This window comes from Jaculus jaculus, chromosome X (assembly GCF_020740685.1).
Source record: "Jaculus jaculus isolate mJacJac1 chromosome X, mJacJac1.mat.Y.cur, whole genome shotgun sequence".
NCBI lineage: Eukaryota > Metazoa > Chordata > Mammalia > Rodentia > Dipodidae > Jaculus > Jaculus jaculus.
This window is the reverse complement of record NC_059125.1, coordinates 57,971,193-57,996,988: the sequence shown is the minus strand read 5'-3', so window position 1 is coordinate 57,996,988 and position 25,796 is coordinate 57,971,193. Positions and strand designations below refer to the sequence as shown.

Below are 25,796 nucleotides of genomic sequence, written 5' to 3'. Positions count from 1 at the left end.
TTTGTGTCCTAATATATGGTCTATTTTAGAAAATGTTTCATGTGCTGCTGAAAATAATGTATATTCATCAGCATTTGGATGAAATGTCCTGTAGATATCTGTTAGGTCCATTCCTTCTATGACTTCATTTAGTCCAGATGCCTCTCTGTTTATTTTTTCCCAGGATGACTTGTCAATTGATGAGAGTGGGGTGTTGAAGTCACCCACTACCACTGTGTTTGGTGTTATTTGTGACCTTAGTTCTAATAGCTTTTGTTTGATGAATCTGGGGGCCCCCATGTTAGGTGTATGTATGTTTAGGATTGTAATGTCCTCCTGTTGGAGGGTGCCTTTAATCAATATATAGTGACCTTTCTTATGTTTCTTAACTAATGTTGGACTGAAGTCTACCTTGTCAGATATTAGGATTAGATTTAATTTTGGTAGGTCATATGAATCAAGGAAATCATCAAGTTCTTTCAGATTTTCAAACTTAGAAGCATATATATTCTTAAGGTATGTCCTTATGATTTTCTGAATTTCTTTGGTATCTGTTGTAATGGTACCTTTTTCATCTCTAATTTTATTATTTTTTTTTGTCTCTTCTCTCTTGTGGTCAGATTTGCTAAAGGATTATAAGTCTTGTTTAACCTTTCACAGAGCCAACTCTTTGTTTCATTGATTCTTTGGATTGTTTTTCTGATTTCTATTTCATTAATTTCTGCTCCAATCTTTATTATTTCTTTCTGTATACTGATTTTTTAAAATTTTTTTTGTTTATTTTTATGCATTTATTTGAGAGTTACAGACAGAAAGGTGGGGGAGAGAGAGAGAGAATGGGCACGCCAGGGCTTCCAGCCTCTGCAAACGAACTCCAGACACATGCGCCCCCTTGTGCATCTGGCTAACGTGGGTCCTGGGGAATCAAGCCTCGAACTGAGGTCCTTAGGCTTCAAAGGCAAGCAATTAACCGCTAGGCCATCTCCCCAGCCCTGTATACTGATTTGTTATTTGCCTTGTTCTACTTTCTCCAAGGCCTTATGGTAAAGTATTAAATCATTTACTTGTGAACTCTAATTTCTTTTCTTTTCTTTTTTTTGCATGGAAACCCGTCTTTATTTTATTAGTAAGGAACAACAGGTCACTCCAGGTTCCTGCCAGGCATTCCTACTGGGGACACGACAGAACCCAGTGAGCACACCCTGCCCACCTGTTGTGGAAGTCCCTTCCTTTTCAGGTCATAGAAATAAAACGCAGTGTCCTACTTATTCTTAGCACATCACCAAAAAACAAAACAACAACAACAACAAAAACAACATGAGCACCAAGCTGGGTACAGTTAAGTAGTATTTTCACACACTCAAACTCAGCGAGCCTCAAATCCATGGCTGTTGTAGAGAGTTCCATAAAGCTTGAGGAAGGAGTATTTAATACACAAAAGTACTATAAACAGCGAGGGATGATGGTGGAGGGACAAGAATAAATAAGGAGAAAGTGAGAGAGGGGACCCTAGAACTAATGTCCCTTCCCCCTCACAATGACTGAGCCTGGAAGATCTGTCTAATGTCTATGAAGAATATATACACCTTGTTGGTAGAGAAGGGGATTAGCCCCAGGAAAGCCCCTCAGCAGGTTGAAGAAGCAGCAAGACAGGCTGAGGGGAGTGTGGGGTTCATGCTATAGTGGGAAGAGGGGAAACCCCTTTGGTCCAATGTGTCACGAGGTGGGAATGTGACAACCGGACACTAGCATGTCCTCAATCCCACTCGGACACAGGTCACACAATCTGGGTCAAGGAGATGGAGGAGCCCTTATGGTCATCAAAGCGATCCATAGTCTTGAGGCTGAGGATCATGTGCAGGCCATAGGTAAAGACGAACAGCATGAAGAGGGAGGTAAGCAGTCCCATCCAGATGCCAGGGGAGAAGCCGGCACAGTCACTGGCATAGGAGAACTGCTCACCTGTCACATTGAAGGCCTGGATCTGGAAGTCATGAAGAGTTATCTGCCAAAGGGAGGGCTGCATCTCACAAGGAGATTGCCTTTCTTGGTAAGAGTGCTGACGTACTCACAGTGGAAGGAGTAGATGCTGGGCCCTGTAACTTGGGAAGCATTGAAGTAGACAACAGAGCCATTGCTGTGGATTTCGAAGCTCTCCATAGTAAACCAGTATCTCGCAGACACTGGGTAGAAGCGGTTAGCAAGAATAAACTTGAATGTTACCGTGGTACCAAAGAGCTGTTCATAGGTCAGCGAGAGCCTGGCAAAGGAGTCATTCCAGAAAGAGCCAGTCATGTTGAGTGTCTGTACCCCAAAGGTGTGGGAGGTCAAGTGTTCCCACTGGTCCTTGTATGCCACAGAGAAGTTTTGTGCCCAGAACTGGATGAGTGGAACAGTGTCATTGTAACTCACAGGAGGATAGATCACAGGTGATGCCACCTGTTTTTGAAGCAGCTGGCGACCTAGACCCCCGGCCACCATGGCTACATCACGGGTCACCCTGGAGGGGCGGACTGCTGTAAGAGCTGCTGTGTAAGGGACATCTTCAGACTTGAGTGTGCTCAATACCTGCCCAATGACCTCATCATTTCCTGTGAGAACTTCTCTAGGCGCCATCAGTCCGGAGCTGGCTGTGTAGGGCAGGTGGATGAGCAGCAGGGCAGGGAGGGTAGCACTGAGCTTTAGCTCCTGGAGGGTGGCCAGGTCCACATGCAAGGGACTGGCCCCAAGCTTCTCCTGCAGGTAGATGGTCAGAGTGCTGACTGCATACCAGTCCACAGCAGGAAGCACCAGCGAGGAGGGGGCCAGGTCCAGGGCATTCTCCAGGTTAGAAAAGGCGCTGTCCTGCTTGTTTCCAAATACACCACCATATGCCGTGAAATCCTCAATGCTCAGCTTTCCTCCTTATGGCTTACATGGCCTTCCCTCCTTTCCTGGTGACCTGGGACCATCTCTTACACCTTTCCCACAGTGTGCTCCAGCCACACCAGCACTTTCTGAAAGCCATCAAGAGCACTCTCTAATTTCTTAATATAGGCACTTAGAGCTATAAATTTCCATCTCAGGACCAAAGGTTTTGGTATGTTGTATTCTCATCATCATTTGATTCTATGAGTTTATTGTTTTCCATTTTGATTTCAATTACTCATTCAATAGTGTACTGTTTAGTCTCCATGAATTTCTGTATGCTCAATAGTTTTTGTTATTGCTGATTTGAAGTTTAATCACATTGTACAAGGGATTATTTCAATTTTCCTGTATTTGTTAAGATTTGATTTGTGTCCTAATATATGGTCTATTTTAGAGCGTGTTCCATATGCTGATGAGAAAAAAAAAAAGTATACTCTGAAGCATTTGGGTGGGTTGTTCTATAGATATCTGCTAGGTCCTTTTGTGCCATGACATCATTTAATCCAGATGTGACTCTGTTTACTTTTTGCTGGAATGACCTGTCAATTGATGAGATTAGGGTATTGAAGTCATCCCTTACAATTGTGTTTGGTGTTACTTGTTACCTTAAGTCTAATAGTGTTTGTTTGATGAAACTGGGAGCTGTCATGTTAGGTGCATATATGTTTAGAATTGTAATGTCCTCCTGTGGGAGTGTTCCTTTAATCAGTATAAGGTGACCTTCTTTATCTCTCCTCACTAAAGTTGGTTTGAAGCCTATCCTGTCAGATATTAGGACAACAACCCCTGCTTATTTCTTTGGGCCATTTGCTTGAAATACCGCTTTCCTTCCTTTCACCCTAAGACAGTGTCTATGTTTTATTGAGTGACAAGCTTCCTGGAGGCAACAAATGTCAAGATCCTGCCTTTTAACCCAGTCTTCAAGCCTGTGTCTTTTGGTTGGGGCATTGAGGCCATTGCTGTTATTATTGAAAGGTATGTATTTATTCTCTCCATTCTTCTTGTTTTGTAGTGTTTCTTGTTTTCCCTTTACTCACTTGTTTTAGCTGTTATTTGAGTATGTTTTACTATTTCCTCATGTGTGTTTTCCTTTCTCCTCAGAGTGAAGGATTCCTTCAAGTATTTTCTTTAGAGCTGGAGTAGTTGTCATAAATTCCTTTAGCTTGTTTTTTGTTGTGTAATGTTCTTATTTCTACATCAATTAGGATAGGTGGATTTTTAGGATAAAGTAATCTTGGTTGACAGTTGTTATCTTTTCAGAACTTGGAATACATCATTCGATGCCCTTCTGGCTTTTAAAGTTTGTGTTGAGTAATCTGCTATTATTCTGATGGGCTTGCCTTTGTAGGTGACTTGCTTTGTCTTTGTAACAGCTTTCAATATATTTTGTTTGGTTTGCGTGTTTATTCGTTTAATTATAACATGACAAGAAGAGTTTCTTTCCAGGTTTTGTCTTTTTGGTGTTCTAAAAGCTTGTATCTGCATTGGAATTTCTTTCCCAATTTGGGATTTTTTTTTTTCTATAATTTGGTTGAAAACACCTACTATGCATTTGAAGTGAAATTCTTCTCTTCATACTCTACCCTGAATTCTTATGTTTGATCTTTTCATAGTGTCTTGAATATCTTGAAATTCCCATTCATACCTTCCTATTAGCTTATCTCTTTCTGTTTCTTGGACTGTATTAGGTCTGCCACCTGGTCTTGTAGTTTAGATATTCTGTTCTCTACTTCATCCATTATACTGGTGAGACTTTCCACAGTGTTATTTTATTTGACTGACTGTGCTTTTCAGTGCTAGAATTGCTGCATAGTTTTTTTTTTTCTTTCAGTATTTCTATTTCCTTACTCATGTCTTATAATGACCTCCTTATTTCATTAACCTTGTTTCCTGTGATCTCTTTCAGGAGTGTGTTTTCTTCTTTAATTCCGTTGCTTTCTTCTTTGATTCCTTTGATTTCTTTGAGTGTAGATGGAATTGTTTTTTTGAAATTTTTGTCAGGCATTTCGTCTAAAACAGTTTTATTGTGGGTCATTTCTGATGGATTTATAATTTTAAATGGGGTTACCTTGATTCTTTGTGTTTCTTGTATTATAATGTAGTAACTTTTGCACCCTGAGTTGATTTGATGCTTGGATTTTCTATTTTTCCACAGTTTTCTTAGATGTAGAGATCCAACTTTATATACCTTCAGAATATGAGGTTAAGGTGCCAAGTGTAGCTCTTGTACCAAACTCTCACTTCAGAAGTAATCTTAGGTGTTGAGTTTGCCTGCTATTTAAGCATTGTAGTGGGCTAGTTGGAACAATTTACTGGTAAATTTTAAATTTCAACTGAGCAATATACACAGTCAATAAAACCCAGCACAGTGTATGCAACTGTGAGGATTAAAACAAATAGCCTTATAAAGCCAAAATCCTTCAGGGTATGTGTTGCTCTACATCTTTAATCCTGTCAACTGGGAGGTTGAGATTTCTGTTCTGAATTGGGTTCCAGATCAGCCTGTATCTGAATCAGACCCTGCCCCCAATAATGACAGAAGCAAAAGACAAAGGCCTTATAAATCTGAAAGCATAAAAGGCAACAATAAGTCAACCCCCAAATATAGCTTAATTGAGAATGGTAAAGCCAACCAAGAATATGTATCCCATAACCTGCCCTGACATGGAAAGAGAGATTAGCACTTTCAGTGCAGGCCTATGCATCTGGTTTTTGGTCAGTCAGCCTTGTTACCTTTTAGGGTGGCTTCCAATCTCACTAATGCTGAGTGCCCACCTTGGTCCCTCCATGTTGTATTGTGGAGCTGGTGTTCTGATCAGCTGTGCTGGATGCCCTGCCGCTGAGGGCTGAATGTGTTGTCTGGAGGTTCATGGTTCTCATGGTTGGGCAATGGGAGAGTGCAGGAAGCCTGGAGTTGTAGTGGAACTGCTCAGTTAGTCCTACCTGTATCTCTTTCAGCAGCTCCTTAGGTGATCTCCACTGTCTCCCCTTCAGGTTTCTTGACTTTGCAAGGAGGCTGATGAGGTTGGAAAATCTCCTTGTTTGGTCTCGGCTCCTGCAGCTCAGCGCTGGGCAGATGCCGCCAGGCAGGTGTGCAGATTGCGTGGATCAGGGTTACTAGTGCTTCAGCAAAATTCTGGCTCTTTCCCTCCTTTCTGGTGGACCTTGGTCTTTCCTGATTCTAATTGTTGGCTAATAAAAACCTATACATCTCCACTTTTCAGAAGAAGAGTGTATTTTGCTGTGGTTTTCCTTAAATCCCTTGTTAGGCTGCTTTGGTGTGGCTCCTATGCCACCAATTTATGGGGTAGGTATATATATATATTAATTCATTTCTTAAAAACAGAAATTCCTAGCCAAATAATATAAAGCATTTTAAATTATTTGAAAGTATGTACACTCTTTGTATAAGTAAACCTTTGAAACTGTACAGATTTAAATGAATATTCATTTAGCAAACAAGTTGAATCGTTATTACCCACCTAGCACTTTGTAAAGTGTTTTGAGTGTTTCAGAAACAAAAGATCAAAACACAAAGACAATTTGGGGTATATATTTTTAAGGTATGTCATTATAATTTTCTGAGTCTTATCTGCTATAAAGGTACCCACCTCATCTCTAATTTTATTAATTTGGGTCTCTCCTCTCTCTCTCTCTCTCTTTAGTTTTTCAAGGTAAGTTCTTGCTCTAGCCCAGACTGACCTGGAATTCACTCATAGTCTCAGGGTGTCCTCAAACTCATAGCAATTCTCCTACCTTGGCTTTTCAAGTGCTAATATTATAGGTGTGTGCCACCATGTCTGGCATTTCATTCTCACTTGATTCTAGGAATTTATTGATTTCCTTCTTGATTTTTCACTGATCCATTCATCACTCAGTAATGTATTTATAAACAAATATTATTTATTTATAATCAGAGAAAGACAGAAATGAGACACACACACACACACACACACAGAGAGAGAGAGAGAGAGAGAGAGGGAGAGAGAGAGAGAGAGAGAGAGAGAGAATGGGCAATCCAGAGTCTCCATCACTGCAATCGAACTCCAGATTCATGCACCACTTTGTGCATCTGGCTTTATATGGGAAATTAAGAATTGTGCCCAGGTCATTAGGCTTTTAAGGCAAGTATCTTAATTGCTGAGCCATCTCACCAGTCCTCAGTAATATATATATTTTTTTATTTCCCATGAGTTTATGTTGTTCTACAGTCTTGTTTGCTATTTATATGTAGTTTAATCTTATCGTGATCTAATAGAGTATAAGAAATTATTTCAGCCAGGCGTGGTGGCACACGCCTTTAATACCAGCACTCGGGAGGCAGAGGTAGGAAATCCTACCTCAAAAAACCAAAAATAAATAAATAAATAAATAAATAAATAAATAATTTCAGTTTTCCTGTATTTTTAAAGTTTTTCAATATAATCTATTTTAGCAAAAGTACTATGTGCTACTGAAGAGTGGACTCTGCAGCATTAGGATGGGATGTTCTGTAAATTTCTGTTAGGACCATTTGTTCTATGATGTCATTTAATCCAGATGCTTCTCTAGTTATTTTTGCTACAATGACTGATCACTTGGTGAGAGTGGGATACTGAAGTCACCCAGTACTATTGTACTTGGATGACTTTGTGACTTTACACCTACTATTGTTTGTTTAATGAAATTGGGTACACCAAAGTTTGGTACATATATGTTTAGAATTGAAATGTCCTCTTGTTGGGTTGTTCATTTAATTAATATAAAGTGACTTTCTTTGTAAACAAGCACCTTTAACCACTGAGTTATATATATAGCTTTCAAATGACTTTCTTTATCTCTTCTTCCTAATGTTGGTTTGAAGTATATCCTGCCAGACATTCAAACAGCAACAACTGCTGGTTCCTAGGCCCATTTGCTTGAAATACTATTTTCCATCCTTTCACCTGAAGGTAGTTTCTCTCATTTTTTTTTCTTTTTTTAGTTTTCCAAGGTAGGGTCTTACTCTAGCTCAGGCTGACCTGGAAGTCACTATGTAGTCTCAGCCTCAGGGTGGCCTTGAACTCATGGTGATCATCCTACCTCTGCCTCCCAAGACCTGGGATTAAAGGCATGCACCACCATGCCTGTCTTAGTTTCTGTCAGTTTTGATTATTTTTATTTATTTATTTGAAATAGGGAGAGAGAGAGAGAGAGAGAGAGAGAGAGAGAGAGAGAGAGAGAGAGATGGGGGAGGGAAGGGAGGGAGATAATGGGCATGCCAGGGCCTCTAGCCACTGCAAACAACTCCAGATGCTTGTGCCACTTTGTGTGTCTGGATTTTCGTGGGTACTAGGGAACTGAATCCAGTCCACCAGGCTTTGTAGGCAAGCACCTAAATTGCAGAGCCATCTATTCAGTCAAGTTTCTGCCTTTTATGGAGAGGTTAGTTGCTTGAAGGCAACAAAAAGAATGATCCTGCTTTTGAAGGTAGTCTGAAAATCTGTGTCGTTTGGTTGGACATTAAGACCTCTCACATTAAAAGTTATTTTTTGAGGGTGGGAAAGATGACTGAGAGGTTAAAGATGTTGCTTGAAAAGTCTAATGGCCTGGATCTGATTCCCAAGTACCCATGTAAAGCCAGATGCACAAAATGGCACATGCATATGAAGTTACTGCAGTGGCCCAGAAATACCCATTCTCCTTCTCTCTCTGCTTGCAAATAAAATTTAAAAAAACTTTAAAGAGTTATTATTGAATGGCAGTTATTATTCCTACCATTCTTTTTTAAGATTTTAGCACTTGTGTTTTCTTTGACTGTCTTGAATTATTATTCAATCATGGCTTATTCTTTCCTATGGTCTCATGTGTATGCTTTTCCTTCTCTTTAGTTCAAAGGGTCCCTTCAATTATTTTCTCTAGAGCTGTTTACTGGCCATGTGTTACTTTAGTCTTTTTTTTTTATCATGGGATATTCTTATTCCTCCTTCAATTATGATGGGTAGTTTTGCTGGATATAGTAGTCTGGGTTAGCAGTCATTGTCTTTTAGAACTTGGAAGACGTCATTAAATGCTCTTCTGGCTTTTAAAGTTTGTGTTGAATAGTCTGTTGGTATCCTGATGGGCTTGTCTTTTTAGGTGACTAGGTACTTTTCTCCCACTGATTTTACTATATTTTCTTTGGTCTCTGTGTTTAGTAGTTTAATTATAATATGATGAGGATAGTTGTATTTTTGCTCTTCTGTGCTTGGTGTTCTAAAGGTGCTGTATCTGTGTTGGCATCTCTTTCCCTATTTTGGGGAAAATTTTCCTCTATGACTTCATTGAAAGTACTTACTAAAATTATTCTCCTTCTTCTATACCCTGAAATCTCCAAGGTTGGTCTCTTCATGGTGTCTTGAATATCTTGAAAGTCCCATTCACACTTTCTTATTAGTTTGTCTTTCTCTTTGTTGGTATGTTTTAGATTATCCACCTTGTCTTGTCTCCAGTCTCAGATATTCTGGCACCTTCTTATTTATTTTATTTATTAAATTTTCAAATTTTTATTAACAACTTCCATGATTATAAAAAATATCCCATGGTGATACCCTCCATCCCTCCACTTTTCCCTTTGAAATTCCATTTTCCATCATATACCCTCCCCATCTTAATCAGTATCTCTTTTATTTTGATGTCATCATCTTTGCCTCCTATTATGATGGTCTTGTGTAGGTAGTGTCAGGCACTATGAGGTCATGGATATCCAGGCCATTTTGTGTCTGGGGGGAGCACGTTGTAAGGAGTCCTACCCTCCCTTTGGCTCTTACATTCTTTCCGCCACATCTTCCACATTAGACCCTGAGCCTTGGAGGGCGTGATAGAGCTATTACAGTACTGAGCACTCTGGTCACTTGTTTCCTGCACCATGATGCCTTCTGAGTTATCCCAAGGTCACTGCCATCTGAAAAGAGAAGATTCTCTACCAAAAGTGAGAGTAGCATTAATATAAGGGTATGAACATTAAGAGAAGTGCTTACTGGTCAGTTTGATAAGCATAATATGTACATTTAGCCAGACAGCAGCAAATGTTACACCCCTACGGCTTATGACTTTAAGTTTTCAGTATCAGGGCTGTATTCCCTCCTGTAGAGCAGGCCTCAAGTCCAATTAGAGGGCAGTTCATTTCCACCATGACAGATGTGCCACTATTGCACCCATTGGCTCATTTGGCCTGACTCTCTGGCCTCTTCTTGATCTATTTTATTGGTGAGACTTTCTACAGTGTGTGTGTGTGTGTGTGTGTGTGTGTGTGTGTGTGTGTGTGTATAAAATTAATATATCTTAAATATATTTTATTTATTTATTTGAGACAAAGAGGAAGAGGCTGATAGAGAGATAGAGAATAGGTGTGCCAGGGCCTCTAGTCACTACAAATAAACTCTTGGTGCATGCATCACCTAGTGCATCTGACTTTATGTGGGTACTGGGGTATTGAACCAGGGTCCTTAGGTTTTATAGGCAAGCACCTTTACCACTGGGCCATCTTTCCAGCCCTCCACAGAGTTTATATGACTTACTGATTTTTTCATTTTCAGTGTTTCAGATTTGTATTTCTATTTCCTTCTTCATATATTGTAGTGACCTCTGTATTTCATTGATTTCCTGTGTTCTCTTTTCAGGAGTCTTTTTTTTTAAACTTATTTATTGACAATTTCCATAGTCAATATACCATGATGATAATCCCCTCTGACACCCTCCCTTGCCTCCTCCCAACCCCTCTCCTTTTCAACTAGTGTCTTTTCTATGTTGATGCCATCATTTTTCCTCCTGTTATGCAGATATTGTGTAGGTAGCATCAGTCACTGTGAGGTGATAAACATTAAGGCCATGTTGAGTCTGGATGACAGCATTGTAAGCAGTCCTCCGCTTCCTTTGGCTCTTATATTCTTTCTACTGCCAATTCTACAATTGTCCTGAGCCTTGGATGGTGTGACAGAGATGTTTCACTTAGTGCCGAATACTCCACTGTCACTTCCTAGCACTATGGTGAATTTTGTGTTACCCCACTGATCAGCACCATCTGTGAAGAGAAGCCCCTCTAACCAAAAGCAAGAGTAGCATTAATATATGAACATAAACATAAGTGTTTAGAAAGCAATTTAGTTGGCATAACATATGCATTTAGCTTGACAGCAGTAGTTGTTGTTCCTCTAGGGCTATGACCTCTCTAGCCATAGGCTTTTGACTAGGTTTTCAGTACCACACATATATTCCTTCCCTTGTAGCAGGCCTCCAGTCCAATCAGAGTACTTGGTTTCTTCCATAATAGGCATGCCACTATTTCACCAGTTGGCACATTTAGTCTGGCTGGCCAGGCATAAGGCTTGCAGGATCCACTGGTATTTAACACTATTGGTGATTTTTCTCTCCCATAGGGCTGCATATAGTACAGCTCTTTTCAATATTCTGACAGTTAGTCAACAGGAGGAGGTTTCCAGTTCAGTTCCAGCTTGATTTCTCAGTGATTTACAATACAAGCATATGGAGTCTTCAGCAATAGGGTCTTGCCATCAAGTTCTGGTTGACAACCAAGAGCCTTGGCAATGTTTTGGGGGCAGTAGGAACCTCACTGACCAACAACTCATTGGAAGGTACCCCACCCCTGACACTGAAATTTTTCTATGACAATCTATGGCTTCTGAATGCACAATTATCCAGATCCATAGGATACTTCTGCCCAAACTGTTTTCTTTGATTCCACAGATTTCATGTTTGATTTATTTGAGTGTTTTTATAATCCTTATTTTGAATCCTCTATCTGACACTTAATCTAAATAAGCCTCACTGTAGGTCATTACTTTTGTATTTATAACTTTTGGAGAAATTACATTGTCTTGGTTTTTGTTTTATATTTTATTGCAGCTTTTTGCATCTTGAGATATTTCAATGTTTGGGTTTTCTAGTTATCATCTCTATTCTTGTTTGTGTGGATCATATGTTATATCTCCAGGATAGGATCTCAAGGTGCCATATGTGGCTTCTATATTTCTCCCAGAGTAACAGCCAGAGTGACCCAAACTGGTGAATATGCCTGCTATGCAAATATCCTAGTAGTGAATTAACAAAAATGTTCCTTATGATTTCAATAATTGCTGGTGGTTAAATGAACAGGGCTGGTATGAAGTATGCTTGGGTTATGGTTATTTAGAAGTGGGAGCAGTGGGGCTGGGAAGATGTCTCAGCAGTCAAGGCTCTTGTCCACAAAACCTAATGACCTGGGTTCAATTCCACAGTACCCATGTAAAACCAGATACACAAGGTAGGACATGCATCTGAAGGTTGTTTGCAGCAGCTGGAGGCCCTGGCATCTCTCTTCTGTCTGTCTCTCTCTGTTTTCAAATTACATAAGAAAGAAAGAAAGCAAGAAAGCAAGCAAGTGAGCAAGATAGAAAGAAAGAAGTGGGAGTAGTATAGGGGTGCTAGTTGGAGGACTACTACTAACATTAAAGAGCTAGAGCTGGCACAAGTGTCTGGGAGAGTGAAGTTGGGGTATTGTTAGTTTCCACAGATTTTAAAGGTTGTTGAGGTTATGGAAATTTTAGTTATGCAGAATAAAGAGGATCAGATAAGGAAGAAAAATATGGAAGAGAGTTTGAAAAGACATAGAAAGTAAATAAATTGTGTGTGGGAAGAGTCATACAACGATCCCAATAGGCTGGGTGGAGAAGAACACTGAACAAAGGTAAAATCCAACTGAGCAAAGTACAAACACAAACAAAGCTAGCAAGGCCACTGTGAGAGGGCAAATCCATTCCCAGTTGTTTTACTTTTCTGGCTCATGCAGGGCCTAGGGAGAAGAAGCACTTTATAGTGGCCTCAGGCTGGATCCAGACCTTTTTTTAAAAAAAATTTTATTTATTCATTTGAGAGCGACAGACACAGAGAGAAAGACAGATAGAGGGAGAGAGAGAATGGGCGCGCCAGGGCTTCCAGCCTCTGCAAACGAACTCCAGACGCGTGCGCCCCCTTGTGCATCTGGCTAACGTGGGACCTGGGGAACCGAGCCTCGAACAGGGGTCCTTAGGCTTCACAGGCAAGCGCTTAACCGCTAAGCCATCTCTCCAGCCCCCAGACCTTCTTAATTATTTCATAGCATTTGCTTGCTGTTGTTACAGAGCTTTTTGTGTCTCATTTCAATATCATTTGCTGTCCTTGGGCTTTTCATTGCTCTTTTACACCTCTTTTTGTATTTCAAGGCTGGTTCTTTTGGGGACTCTGCTCCTCCATTGATCAACCTTTTATTTTCTGGCCTCAAAATCTCTGGTATGTTTGGGCCTTTCCAAAAACCTCTGTCCATCTCATTTACCAAAAACTCCAGACCAGGACAGAGGGATTTTTCCCAGGGCTTTTGCCTTGACCTCTTAGGCCATGAGGCATTACAGCTCCAGTTTTGGTTCATATTTTTTCTAAAAGGTAATGAGAAGGAGACCTCCAGTATTTCTTTTATTTTCCAGACCAATTTCACTCACCAGATAAAACTCGCAATAGTATCAAGGCAATCCTAGCCACCTAAAGATTTTCTCTTGGACCATCTTACTCAGAACCTTATGAAAGCGTCCTTGCATAAGAATTTTCTTCTACCTTTATAGCCACCTCCACCTCTTCAATCATGTACTTTAGTTCAGATCTACTACTCCATGCAAAATCCACTGTATCTAAAGATCTAAATCCCCAACACAGGGAACCAAAGCTTAAATCAAAACGTGCCTCTCCTCCCTCTAGATCCTGCAGGCTACTGGCTCCCCCATGCTACCCTTGCCATTGCTTAATCTCCTCTCATCAATCGTGGCCCCACCTAAACCAGTTGCCTATCAAACCAGTCTGAACCTCCAATGTCTCACAAGGGCTCTCACAACATTTGTCTCAATATCTTTCCCTGTATGTCTACACAGTATCCAAACCTTATACTTGCAGTCTCCCCACCAACACTTGGAATAATGAACTACATGATACAGGCTCCCAGCTCCCCTCCACACCAAGGTCTCTCATCTCTGGGCACTGAATTCAGACAGCCAACTCCTAACCCCCCTTTTCTTAACATTATTAACTATATGACTTCTCATCCTAGCCCCTATCATTTCTTCACTAACCACAGACATAACAGCTCAATTTTTCCACCCTCCTGCCTTGTCAATAACTACTGTAGGTCGCTGGAGGAGACAGGCTTCTGAATGTACACATGCATTTTTTGCTCTCTGATATTTCTTAGATTAAAAACTCTTTGGCTAGAATGATGGCTTAGTCGTTAAGGTGCTTGCTTGCAAAGTGTAAGGACCCAGGTTTGATTCCCTAGTATCCATATAAGCCACAGGCACATATGTCTGGAGTTCATTTGTAGTGGCTGGAAGTCCTGGTGCACTCATTCTCTCTATCTGCTTCTCTTTCTTTCTCAAATAAATAAATTAGATATTTTTAAAAAAGAAATAAAAAATAATAAATATAATAATAAAAAATTTAAGAAATAAAAATCGGTACAGAAAACTGGATTTAGTGAACCAGTGTAGTGGCTCACTTTTGTAATCCCAGAACTTGGGAGCATGAATTGCAAGCTAGTCTGGGCCACAGAGTGAGTCCCAGATCAGCCTAGGCTGCCTCAAAATAACAACAAAAAATTCTTGGTCTCATTCTCTGAGGACCCTCACCCAATATAGAAAGGAATTTCAACACTTTTCACACACTTAGCACTAAACTTATTAGTATATTTATGTAATTATTTCATCTATCACTGCTGAAGAAAAGGTCCAAGTTGGGCCTTCAGCAATAGCTTTTACAGACATTTTTCATAGTCAGGGGCACCATTTGCTATGCTAGCAATAATGAAGTAGTGCCATCTACTGACCTGAACTGGAATTACCAGCCTGGCTTTACTGGTTTCATAATCTGCTTAATAAAAGGGATTTTTTTTTAAATGTTGTTCTTAAAGATGTTAAAAAAATTAAAAAGAATATAAATTAATACAACTACTATGCTAACTATTATGAATATTTTTAAAGTATTTAAAAACAGAACTACCATATGAATGAGTAATGCCACTGCTAAGTACATATCCACATGGAGTAAAATCTGTTGGTTAAAGAGATTTTATTTAAAATATGTATTTTTTATTTTTTAGTTTTATTTTTATTATAATTTTCTAACTCAAAATACTAAAGAGGGCTGGAGAGATGACTCAGCAGTTAAGTCATTTGCCTGCAAAACCTAAAGACAAGAGTTCAATTTTCCAGTGCCTATGTAAAGCCAGATGCACAAAGTGGTGCATGTATCTGGATTTCATTTTGTGGTGGCTAGATGCCCAGGCAACCTATATTCATTATTTCCTCTTCTCTCTCTGCTTGCAAATAAATACATAAAATATTTAAAAAATCTTCACCCCCACCTTTCTTGCAGCAATGTTCACAATAACCCAAACTGAAAACTTTAGTATTTATGTAATAAATTATGGTATGTATAACATAATAAAACACTTAAAAAGAAAAACAAAGAATTAAATAGGAAGTGATTCAAATCACCCAGAGAACCAAGGAAAAACCCAGAAGCCTTTATGAACTGTCTTATAGAGGCATTTTTTTCTTAAAATTATGATTTATTAAGTTTCTTTAAGGAGATATCACAAATTGTGGTGGTTAGGAAACATGCTTTCATGTGGAAATACAGCATAGTTTATAAGGTTCATTTAAGAGAAACTGAGGTTTTGGGGGAGAAATTGGAGTAGAGCTGTAAGCATGTGGACTTAAAAGAAACTGAGGCTTTTAAAGAGAAAATTAAAGCTGGGCGTGGTGGTGCACATCTTTAATCCCAGCACTTGGGAGGCAGAGGTTGTGTAATCACCATGAGTTCGAGGCCACCCTGAGACTACATAGTGAATTCCAGGTCAGCCTGGACTAAAGTGAGACCCTACCTCAAAAAAATTAAAAAGAGAGAAAATTAAAGTTATAGGCATGTGGATTTAAGAGAAACTGAGGCCTGTTTTTTTTTTTTAAATTTTTATTTATTTATTTATTTATTTGAGAGTGACAGACACAGAGAGAAAGACAGATAGAGGGAGAGAGAGAGAATGGGCGCGCCAGGGCCTCCAGCCTCTGCAAACGAACTCCAGACGCGTGCGCCCCCTTGTGCATCTGGCTAATGTGGGACCTGGGGAACCGAGCCTCGAACCGGGGTCCTTAGGCTTCACAGGCAAGCGCTTAACTGCTAAGCCATCTCTCCAGCCCGAGGCCTGTTTTTTTTTGAGGTAGTGTCTCATTCTTGCCCAGGCTAACCTGGAATTCACTATGTAGTCTCAGGCTGGCCTCAAACTCAAGGTGATCCTCCTACCTCTGCCTTCTGAGTCCTGGAATTAAAGCAAGCACCACCAGCCTGAAACAGGCTTTTAAAGAGAAATTCAAGTAAAGCTACAAACACATGGACTTAAGAGAAACTGATGCTTTTAAAGACAGATTAGAGTAAAGCTTCTGGCATGTTGAAAGTAGAATCTAGGAGCTTGTGTAGGGAAACTTGGGAAGAATCTGCATGGCATCTTTTAGAGAAATTAAGAAGGCAAATGGTGAAGCTCAAGGAGAAAAAATGAGAGGGCAGATATCAAACCAGAGACCAAGTGATTTAGAAGAGAAATGAGTAATGAAGGAAGAGTTACACATGGTTATCCTGAGTTTAGAGAAATTACACAGGTAGCAGGGCCTGGAGTTTGTAAGAGCACTCATGTAGTAGATCTGGAGTGTAAGAAAAGTACACATGGTAGATTTAGAATCCTGATGAAAATCATGCACATAATCAAAGAGAGAAGTTATCCCATGCTATAAAGCAGAGACAAGCAGAAAAGTCATCCAAATCAAGAAACAGTTGTATGCTCTTCAACCAACCCAGCCAGGCTGGGTAAGGGGGAAGTTGGACTAAGTGCCGCTTGAGACTAGGCACTGAAGACTGATGCCCTGGTTCAGGACCCCCAACCACAACTGCTATCATGAAATCTGAAATCACATTGAATATTACAGTAGCTTGTAAACTGACCTCATTCTTATTGGACTCATGGGCTGTTATTTGGCTTTAATTGAATATTTTGGAATACTGGCCTTTTCTACTATCTGTATTATGGAAGTAAATGGTACTATCACCAAACCCTTAAAAAAGCTCTGCCACTCACCTGTGTTCGACACCAACCATTATACATTTCTTATTAATTATTCCCTCCTGTCCAGCCCTGCTTCTGGGATGGGATATTCTTTTATCCACACACTACAATTTCTAGTCACCTCCCTACAACCAAAATGAAAACCCTTACACGGGCACTATTCTCATACAATCCTTTATGATCAATCCTATTAAGAACTCAACTTAATTCCATAGCCTGGGACACCAAATATCCCTCAGTTACAGCCACCCAGCACTCCACTGTCCAAATAACCCTAGAATAACTAAATCTCTTCTCCAATAGGGTTCACTACTTTTTTCTGTCAAAGTATTACAGGGCCCCCAACAAATCATTGATAAATTCTAGTCTTTTCAGGCCAACTAACTGCCCCATTCCAAATATAACTATCTTTACTGCTAAACAAATGGCTCTTACTACCTACTTTAACACTTTAGGACAATTTTTTTTTGTTATGAGATAAAGTGTTAATCTCAGTACCTTATTAAACATCAAACTTAAATTATCATGATGTTTCATGATTTTCAGCACATAAACTTCAATTGTTAAAGAGAGTACTGTAAGGTTCAGGAGTGACCAAGAACCATAGAGACCACTCTGAGGCAAAGATGAAAGTTTTTATTTGGGGGAAAACACGAGCTGCTAGGACTGACTCTCAAGAGTGGAGCATTCAGTTTGGGGTTACAGATAGTGGGCTTTATAGGCTTTGCAATTGGGGGAAGGTGAGAAAGGGAAGTAATTTCTTTGTTGGGGCAGTAAATCTCTGTTCTTTACATTAGCCATAGGGTGAGGTCAGAAGTGAACCAGTGAGAGATAAGGGGGCAGTAAATCTATACCTGGAGCCTTGTTAGGCAGGGGAGGGATAATGGTTGGGCAATTTCTTAAGGAATGTGGATGACTCCTCTGCCACCCTCCTGCTGTCTGCCCTCCTGCAGTCCTGGGTGACTCCATTTTGTCCTGACCTAGCAAGTACCACCATTAGAAGTAGGCCAGCTGTTCTGCATTGAGACAATTTGAAAGATTCTCTGAAGGTGAAATCTAATACACTAAAGTCTCAAGATAATAAGAATACAAATTCTTTTGAAATGAGGGGGTCATAAAAGTAAAAAGTTGAAGAGGTATACTGTTCTTCAAGGTCAAGCTTTATTCCTTCCCTAGATTTACAAATCTGATGTCAAGTCCCCATGGTACTGGTTTAGGACGGTGGGAAATACAGAAAAGAATTGACAGAAAGTGTACAGGGTTCCAAGAGCTGCTGAAATGCAGCATACAAAGCAGTGTTGGAATCTTTGCATGGCCACCCTATGAGAGGACACTGCATAAAGCTATGAAGATTAACTGTAGTTTGACATGGAAATTCCAAGATTTTAGAGATGGCAGGACAGTGAAAAAACCCCCAAGTTTCTCACTCTGTCTTGGGTGGATTTTCTGGAAAATCAAGTAGCACAATAGAGGGTCAAGTTGCCAACTTTCTGGAGCTGAAAATTTCAGATGCCACATGTGAATCTGCAGAATTTGATGTTTACCCTGTTGGATTTTGATTGTGCATTGGGCCAGTTTTTTCTTGTTATGCATTCTTTTTTGCAATGTGTATGTGTATTCTGTGTCATTATATGTTGGAAGTATACAACTTGTGTTTTGACTTTATAGGGGTAAAGCTGGCCTGTGGATTACTCCATTCAACCTAGATATGGCCCCAACACTTAAACCTATACCAAAAGAAACACTGTCAGAGTCACCCCAAAGTCGATGCTGTCTCCTTCTGTGGTTTCCTGGTAGACTTCAAACTACTATTAAAAAAAAACAAAAAACAAAAAACAAAAACAAAAACAGGTAAGACCACTCCCTCTAATATCTCTACATTACAAGGTGGAGGAATTACTTCAGGCAATCCTTTGGGAGCTCTCTTTGTCCATGAGCATCAGGGGCTGAAATTCATGAGTTGCTAGATTTCATATCTGAGTGTTGGTTAAAGGGGGGTCCTATAGGCTTCATGCCACTTGAAATCAAGTTTTTCCTAGTTATTCTTACGATTTTAGTTTACTCTGATTAAAATATGAATTGTTCTCTGCTTTATTCTCTCCTTTTACTCTATTTTGGATGTTTGGCTTCAATTAAAGAAGTTCTTATCCCAAGAACATTCTCTCAATCTTTCCCAACATATGCCTAATACTTTAATATCTTCTGGCCAATGACTATTTGCTATGTCTCCTCCTCTCAACATCTGCATACACTGAGGTTTTCATCCTTTTATTGGCATCATATGGGTAAACTGATAGGGATCAAGCATACTAGACCTCAAAGTAAAAATGACCCACTCTTTCCAACTAGACACCACTATTCTGAGTGACATTTGGCACATATATCCAAAATATATATATTCAATGGGGTCCCAAGCATCAGGTGTACCATCTATACCTTCCTGGTGGTTTGGACTGCTCTCCTGCTTTATAACATACCCTGTCCAGGAAGGTATTTCTATCAGTGGCTTTCTCTTTTTTTTTGGTATTTAATTTTTATTCATAATCATAAACTTAACTCTGCAATCCAGCTAGACTTGGAGGAGAATAAGGAAAATATGGAACCCCAAAGAACTGCAGTGAGAGCACAGGCTACAGGGTATGGTGAGCAGATGGGGAGTGCAGGGTGCTCTCCTGAGCTACAGAAGGAATGGTTTGGTGGTTAAGATGGAACAATCACAATCCACAATCAGCGATGGTGACCATCTTGCTAGTCTTGCCGTTCCTAGACCCAAGGCGTTCCATTTCTTCAACAACGTTCATGCCTTCTTCCACTTTCCCAAATACCACATGCTTACCGTCCAACCATTCAGTCTTGGCAGTGCAGATGAAAAATTGGGAACCATTTGTGTTTGGACCAGCATTTGCCATAGACAAGATCCCAGGACCTGTATGCTTCAGGATGAAGTTCTCATCCTCAAATTTCTCCCCATAGATGGACTTGCCACCAGTGCCATTATGGCGTGTGAAGTCACCACCCTGGCACATGAATCCTAGAATAATTCTGTGAAAGCATGACCCCTTATAACCAAATCCTTTCTCTCCAGTGCTCAGAGCATGAAAGTTTTCTGCTGTCTTTGGAACTTTGTCTGCAAACAGCTCAAAGGAGACGCCCATTGACCGCGATGTCGAAGAACACGGTGGGGTTGACCATGGCTGACAAGAACCTACGACCCAGAACAGCGGCGTCTGCAAAGCAGCCAGTGGCTTTCTCTTTACTGGTACAAAATATCTGACCAGCTTATGAATGGGAAGGGTTTATTTTAAGCTTACAGTTTCTAGTGGAAGTTTCAACATGGTGGAAAAGCAGATAGTTGGCCACCATATCTTCACATCAGCAGGGAAGTAGTAGTGAGGTGAAAGAGCACCAATCAGGGCTAGACTATAACACCCCAGACCCACCAGCAAGGCTCCATTGCCTAAAGGTTTCCCAAACTTCCCAAACAGTGCCAACCACACACAACTTACTGGTTTTCTTCTACTACTTAGACTGGATCATAACCATTGATCTAATTTCAAGCTCATAGAATTTCTGTATCTCTTCAAACCTGCTGTTGGTCCCATACAGTTTCTTTTGGCATTTTGCTTGTTAGCTCTAGAATGTTTATTTGGTTCTTTTATATAATTTATAGCTTATTTTAAGTTCATTAAAGATGAAATTTAAATTTATTTATTTATGAGATAGAGAAAGAGAAAGAGAGCACACAAATGTGCATATCAGGGCCTTTAGCCATTGCAAACAAACTCCAGATGCTTGCGTCACCTTGTGTATCTGGCTTTATGAGGGTATTGGGGAATCTAACCTGGGTCCTTTGGCTTTGTAGGCAAGTGCCTTAACTGTTAAGCCATCTCCCCACCCAAAGACAAATTTTAATATATATACTTGCGGTTTACAATGTTGTATTTAATGTTATGATTCAGAAGGGATTATTATTTTCTATAATTTGGTGGCTATTGTTCTGGTTGGTTGAATTATTATTATCTCATTTCTGTATCTTCTGTTATTATTTGGACTTTACTGGTTTGCTATTTGCTATGAGATTATTACTTCTAGATTCATCTGTTCCTATGATGAAGCATATTCTTTGATGCACACTTGTGGATGAAACTGTGTTTCTTTTTCTGCTGAACTCTTTCATTAAGAATTTCCTGTAGTGCTAGCTTGTTACAAATTCCTTTACCTGTGGCTGTCTTGAAATATTATTTTTTTCATTAATTTTAAGAGATGATTGCTAGATATAGTAATCTTGGTTTATAGTTATTTACTTTCAGGACAAGAAATATATGATTTCATGCTTTTCTGGCTTTTACAGTTGCTGATAAGCAATCCATTTTCATTCAGATGTTTCTTTGCTTGTATATGAATCAACATTGCCTATAACATGTAGCTTTTAGTATGGTTTCTTTTTAAAAATATATATTTACTTATTTATTTTGAGAGAGAGAGAAAGAGAGAGAGAAGGAGAGAGGCGAGAGAGAGAGAAAGAGGGAGGAGGAGAGAAAGAGAGATTGAGAGAGAATGGGTGTCCCAGGGCCTCCAGCCACTGAAAACAAACTCCAGATGCATGTGCCCCCTTGTGTATACGACTTATGTAGGCCCTGGGGAATCCAGCTGGGGTCCTTTGGATTTGCATGTAAACACCTTACCTGCTACGCCATACCTCCAGCCTTGGTTTCTTTTTTTTTTTTTTTTTGATAACTCTCTATGAAGTCATGGAGAGGTTCTTCTATGTAAGGTCATGTCTATTTGGCACTATAAATGACTCTTGGATTTACATTCCTGTGGTGGTTTGATACAGGTGTCCCCCATAAACTTAGGTGTTCTGAATGCTAGGTTCCCAGCTGATGGATATTTGGGAATTAATGCCTCCTGGAAGGAGTGTATTGTTGGGGGCGGGCTTAAGGGCTTTATAGCCAGTTTCCCCATGCCAGTGTTTGGCACACCCTCCTGTTGCTGTGTTCCACCTTACGTTGGCCAGGGGGTGATGTCCACCCTCTGCTTATGCCATCGTTTTTTCCTGCCATCGTGGAGCTTCCCCTCGAGCCTGTAAGCCAAAATAAATCTCTTTTTCCCAGAAGCTGCTCTTGGTTGGGTGATTTCTACCAGCAATGCGAACCGGACTGCAACAATTCCCATTTATTTCTCTAAGATTGAGAAATTCATGGACATAATTTCAGTGGACAAATTATCTAAAACTTCCTACTTTATTTTAGCTCCTTATTCTACCCCCATGGATTCTAACATTTGGTCTCTTGAACATATGCCAAAGTTCTTGGAAGTTTTAGCCATGCATACATACATACACAGAGAACACGTATATGCATACATGCATATACATACACACATGTGTGAGTGTGTGTACATTGACCTTGTTCTCCATCCCTGAAATTCACTTTTCTTCTTGGTCTTGTCTATTGATCATGCTTTCTGCTGTGATTTTTTAAAAATTTGATTAATTTCTAGAATTTATGTTTTGTTCTTTTCAGCATCTCAGTTTATTTGCTGATATTTTCCTATATGTTTATAAACTTTCCCCTACAAATTACTGTACTTTTCATTTACTTTGGCAATGTTCATGTCTAGATTTTGAATTGATTCCCTAACTCCATTCCTCTGGTTGGTCAAGAAATTTATATGGTCATTGAGCCTTTTGAAAAGTAGGACTATGAGATCTTTTTTCTCCATTTCAGCCATTTCATTTTCATTGCTTTCAATATTGAGAACTAGTACTCTGTGGAAATGTCATAATGAAATGTTTTCTCATTTTTTTTGTGTGTTCCTTTGTTGCGTTTTGTTGATCTGTTGGGAAGTACATATACTCCTCCCTTTCCCCACTATGTTTGTTTTTGTTTTGTGTTGGTCATCCTTGTGAGCTGGTTTTCCTTGGGTCTATGTTTGGAAGGAAGCCAACTGAAGTAATCAATATAATGGTTTGACATCAGTCCCGGTATTAATTGTAGGGGAAGCCACTTGTCCACTTCACTTTTGTCCTTTATGAGCTTCAAAGACAGCAGCACAATGGTGCTGCCTTGAGAAAATGTATTTTATGGCTAATGGTATCAATATTAGATAGTGACGTGAGACAGAAATGAGAATGTGAAATGGAGGGGACAAAGAAAGAATGATAACAAAAATATATGGTTTAGGTGGATGAAAAGAAGTATAGAAAATATTGTACATTAAGATTATATGAAGGGTTCAGACCTGCCTGAGCACTTGAGAACTTCTAACTATTGATGAGTTTCCCCTTGGCTTGACCCAGGCCCAGCTGGGACCACAAAAGCCAGCTGGGCTAAACCAAGGGGAGAGCCCCTTAGCCAGTTACTCTCCACATGAGCTCTTTACCCCCTCCAGATTCCTACATGGCAGGAGTTCTTTCAAATTCCTCTCTCCCTCCCCTCCTCCTCCTTTTCTCTCTCCTTCTCTCCTTCCCTCCCTCCCTCCTTCCCTCCCTCCCTCCCTCCCTCCCTCCCTTCCTTCTTTCTCTCTTTCTTTCTTTCTTTCCTTCCTTCCTTCCTTCCTTCTTTGAGGTAGGGTCTCACTGTAGCTCAGGCTGACCTGGATTTCACTATGCAGTTTCAGGGTGGCCTTGAACTGATGGTGATCTTCCTATCTCTGCCTCCCAAGTGCTGGGATTAAAGGCGTGGCACCATGCCCAGCTTTTTGAAATTTCTTTTCTCTCTTCTTTCCACGGTTTTCCCAGGCCCTCCATGTGGGGTCTCTAGCAATGTGGGTGCCAGTCATTGGCTGTATATGTCTCTCAATAAACATAATAATTTATTAATTATACTTCTCAGTCTATTTTATTCAATTCTTTGATTAAAAATAAGACATGCCCCTAGGGTTTAGGGTTCAAGGACTTTCCTGAACCCCGAGCACCCTGTTACATATTGGTGGCCTCTATGGGGAATATTTTGAGGAGGAATTTATAATTATGGAGGGAAATGTGAAGCACATTTTATTTTTTTTTTTGGTTTTTTGAGGTAGGGTCTTTCTCTGGTCCAGGCTGACCTGGAATTAACTATGTAGTCTCAGTGTGGCCTCGAACTCATGGAGATCCACCTACCTCTGCCTCCCGAGTGCTGGGATTAAAGGCGTGTGACACCATGTGCAGTTTGGGAAGCACATTTTCTACCTGTGAGCATGACTTAGGGTTTTTCTTTTCTTTTTTAATTTTTTTATTAATTATGGACAAACTTAGTATGTATACATCACGTGTTGGTACCATTCTTTCCCTCATCCCTGACCCCTTTCTGAAGGGGCCCCTCCTCATTGGGGTCACAGATTTCCCCCTTGGTGGTTGTAGGTTATATATTGTGGGAGCAGCAATCAGTTACTGGGGAGAGGAAGTACGTCCAGGCATGATGTCCCAACTTGTGGCTCTAACAATTTTTCTGTCCCCTCTTTTGCAAAATTTAACAGGGTATTTCTACTGCTCCTCTCCAAAAAAAATAGCTTGTTTTTCTTTTGCTGGGGCGAAGATCACTATCTCTGGCTAAAATGTGGGGAATGAATGGGGCACAGCTTTGGTGACCTCTGAGGTGGGCCAAGCTGGACTTCTCTTCAGATCCCCATTCCCTGCAGCCCCCACGCGCCAGGCTACCTAGCCCCCAGATCCGCCTGTGGATGCAGACATTTGATTAAGCACCAGCAGGGGCTTATACAAAAGCCAAAAGCCACAAACCACAGTAGTGAAGCCTCTCCAGTATGTTGACAGCAAGCCATATGCCTGAGTCAGGCGCTTTGCCTGTAGGCGTGGCCTGTTGCGATTGGGAACAGAAAAACTTCAGTGTTTCTTTTTCTTATCTCCTGGTTTAGCTCATTGCCTTCTTGTTGCTATGGGAACCTAAAGGAGGGATATATAACCCAGCCCTTCAGAGGGTACAGGGAAGGCTTCAATGTGATAGGCAGACCACACATTTAAAAATCACGATTTAAATTGCTTGGTTGAAATGTGTACATAATTAAAAAAAAATTTTTTTGTTTTTATTTTTTTTATTTATTTGAGAGCTACAGACAAAGAACGAGGCAGAGAGAGAGAGAGAGAGAGAGAGAATGGGCCCGCCAGGGCTTCCAGCCTCTGCAAACGAACTCCAGATGCGTGCGCCCTCTTGTGCATCTGGCTAAAGTGGGTCCTGGGGAATCGAGCCTCGAACTGGGGTCCTTAGGCTTCACAGGCAAGCGCTTAACTGCTAAGCCATATCTCCAGCCCAAAATGTGTACATAATTTTAACTTGATGTTTTTCAAATTACTTAATGACTAAAAAGAACTCATTAGTAACTGTACTTGCTATTTTCTTTTTTGTTTAGGCTTTAAACAAATAAGATGTTATTTATAGACGACTTTTGCCTTCTGTATTATGTGTGATAAATTACAGTATGGCTTTCCTAATCCAGTCTCCTCAAGTTTTTGTTGACATTTGATTTATTTCAAGGTGATTTTTAGGGGGGGCGGGGAAGAGTTGTCTTTAAAAGTCAGAGTTGGGCTGGAGAGATGGCTTAGCGGTTAAGCGCTTGCCTGTGAAACCTAAAGACCCCGGTTCGAGGCTTGATTTCCCAGGACCCACGTAAGCCAGATGCACAAGGGGGTGCACGCGTCTGGAGTTCGTTTGCAGTGGCTGGAGGCCCTGGCATGCCCATTCTCTCTCTCTCTCTCTCTCTCTCTCTCTCTCTCTCTGCCTCTTTCTCTCTCTGTCAATCTCAAATAAATAAAAATGAATATTTTTTTTAAAGTCAGATT

General features: G+C 40.3%; 1 protein-coding gene and 2 pseudogenes across 3 annotated transcripts in view; all 3 read right to left on the bottom strand.

Annotated features, from left to right (window-relative positions):
• Zc3h12b (zinc finger CCCH-type containing 12B) overlaps nucleotides 1–25,796 on the bottom strand; it is a 280,839-nt gene that overhangs the window by 100,627 nt on the left and 154,416 nt on the right. The gene's annotated exons all lie outside the window — the stretch shown is intronic.
• Nucleotides 1,080–5,760, bottom strand: LOC101605530 (annotated as a pseudogene).
• On the bottom strand, nucleotides 19,732–20,243 carry LOC101605812 (annotated as a pseudogene).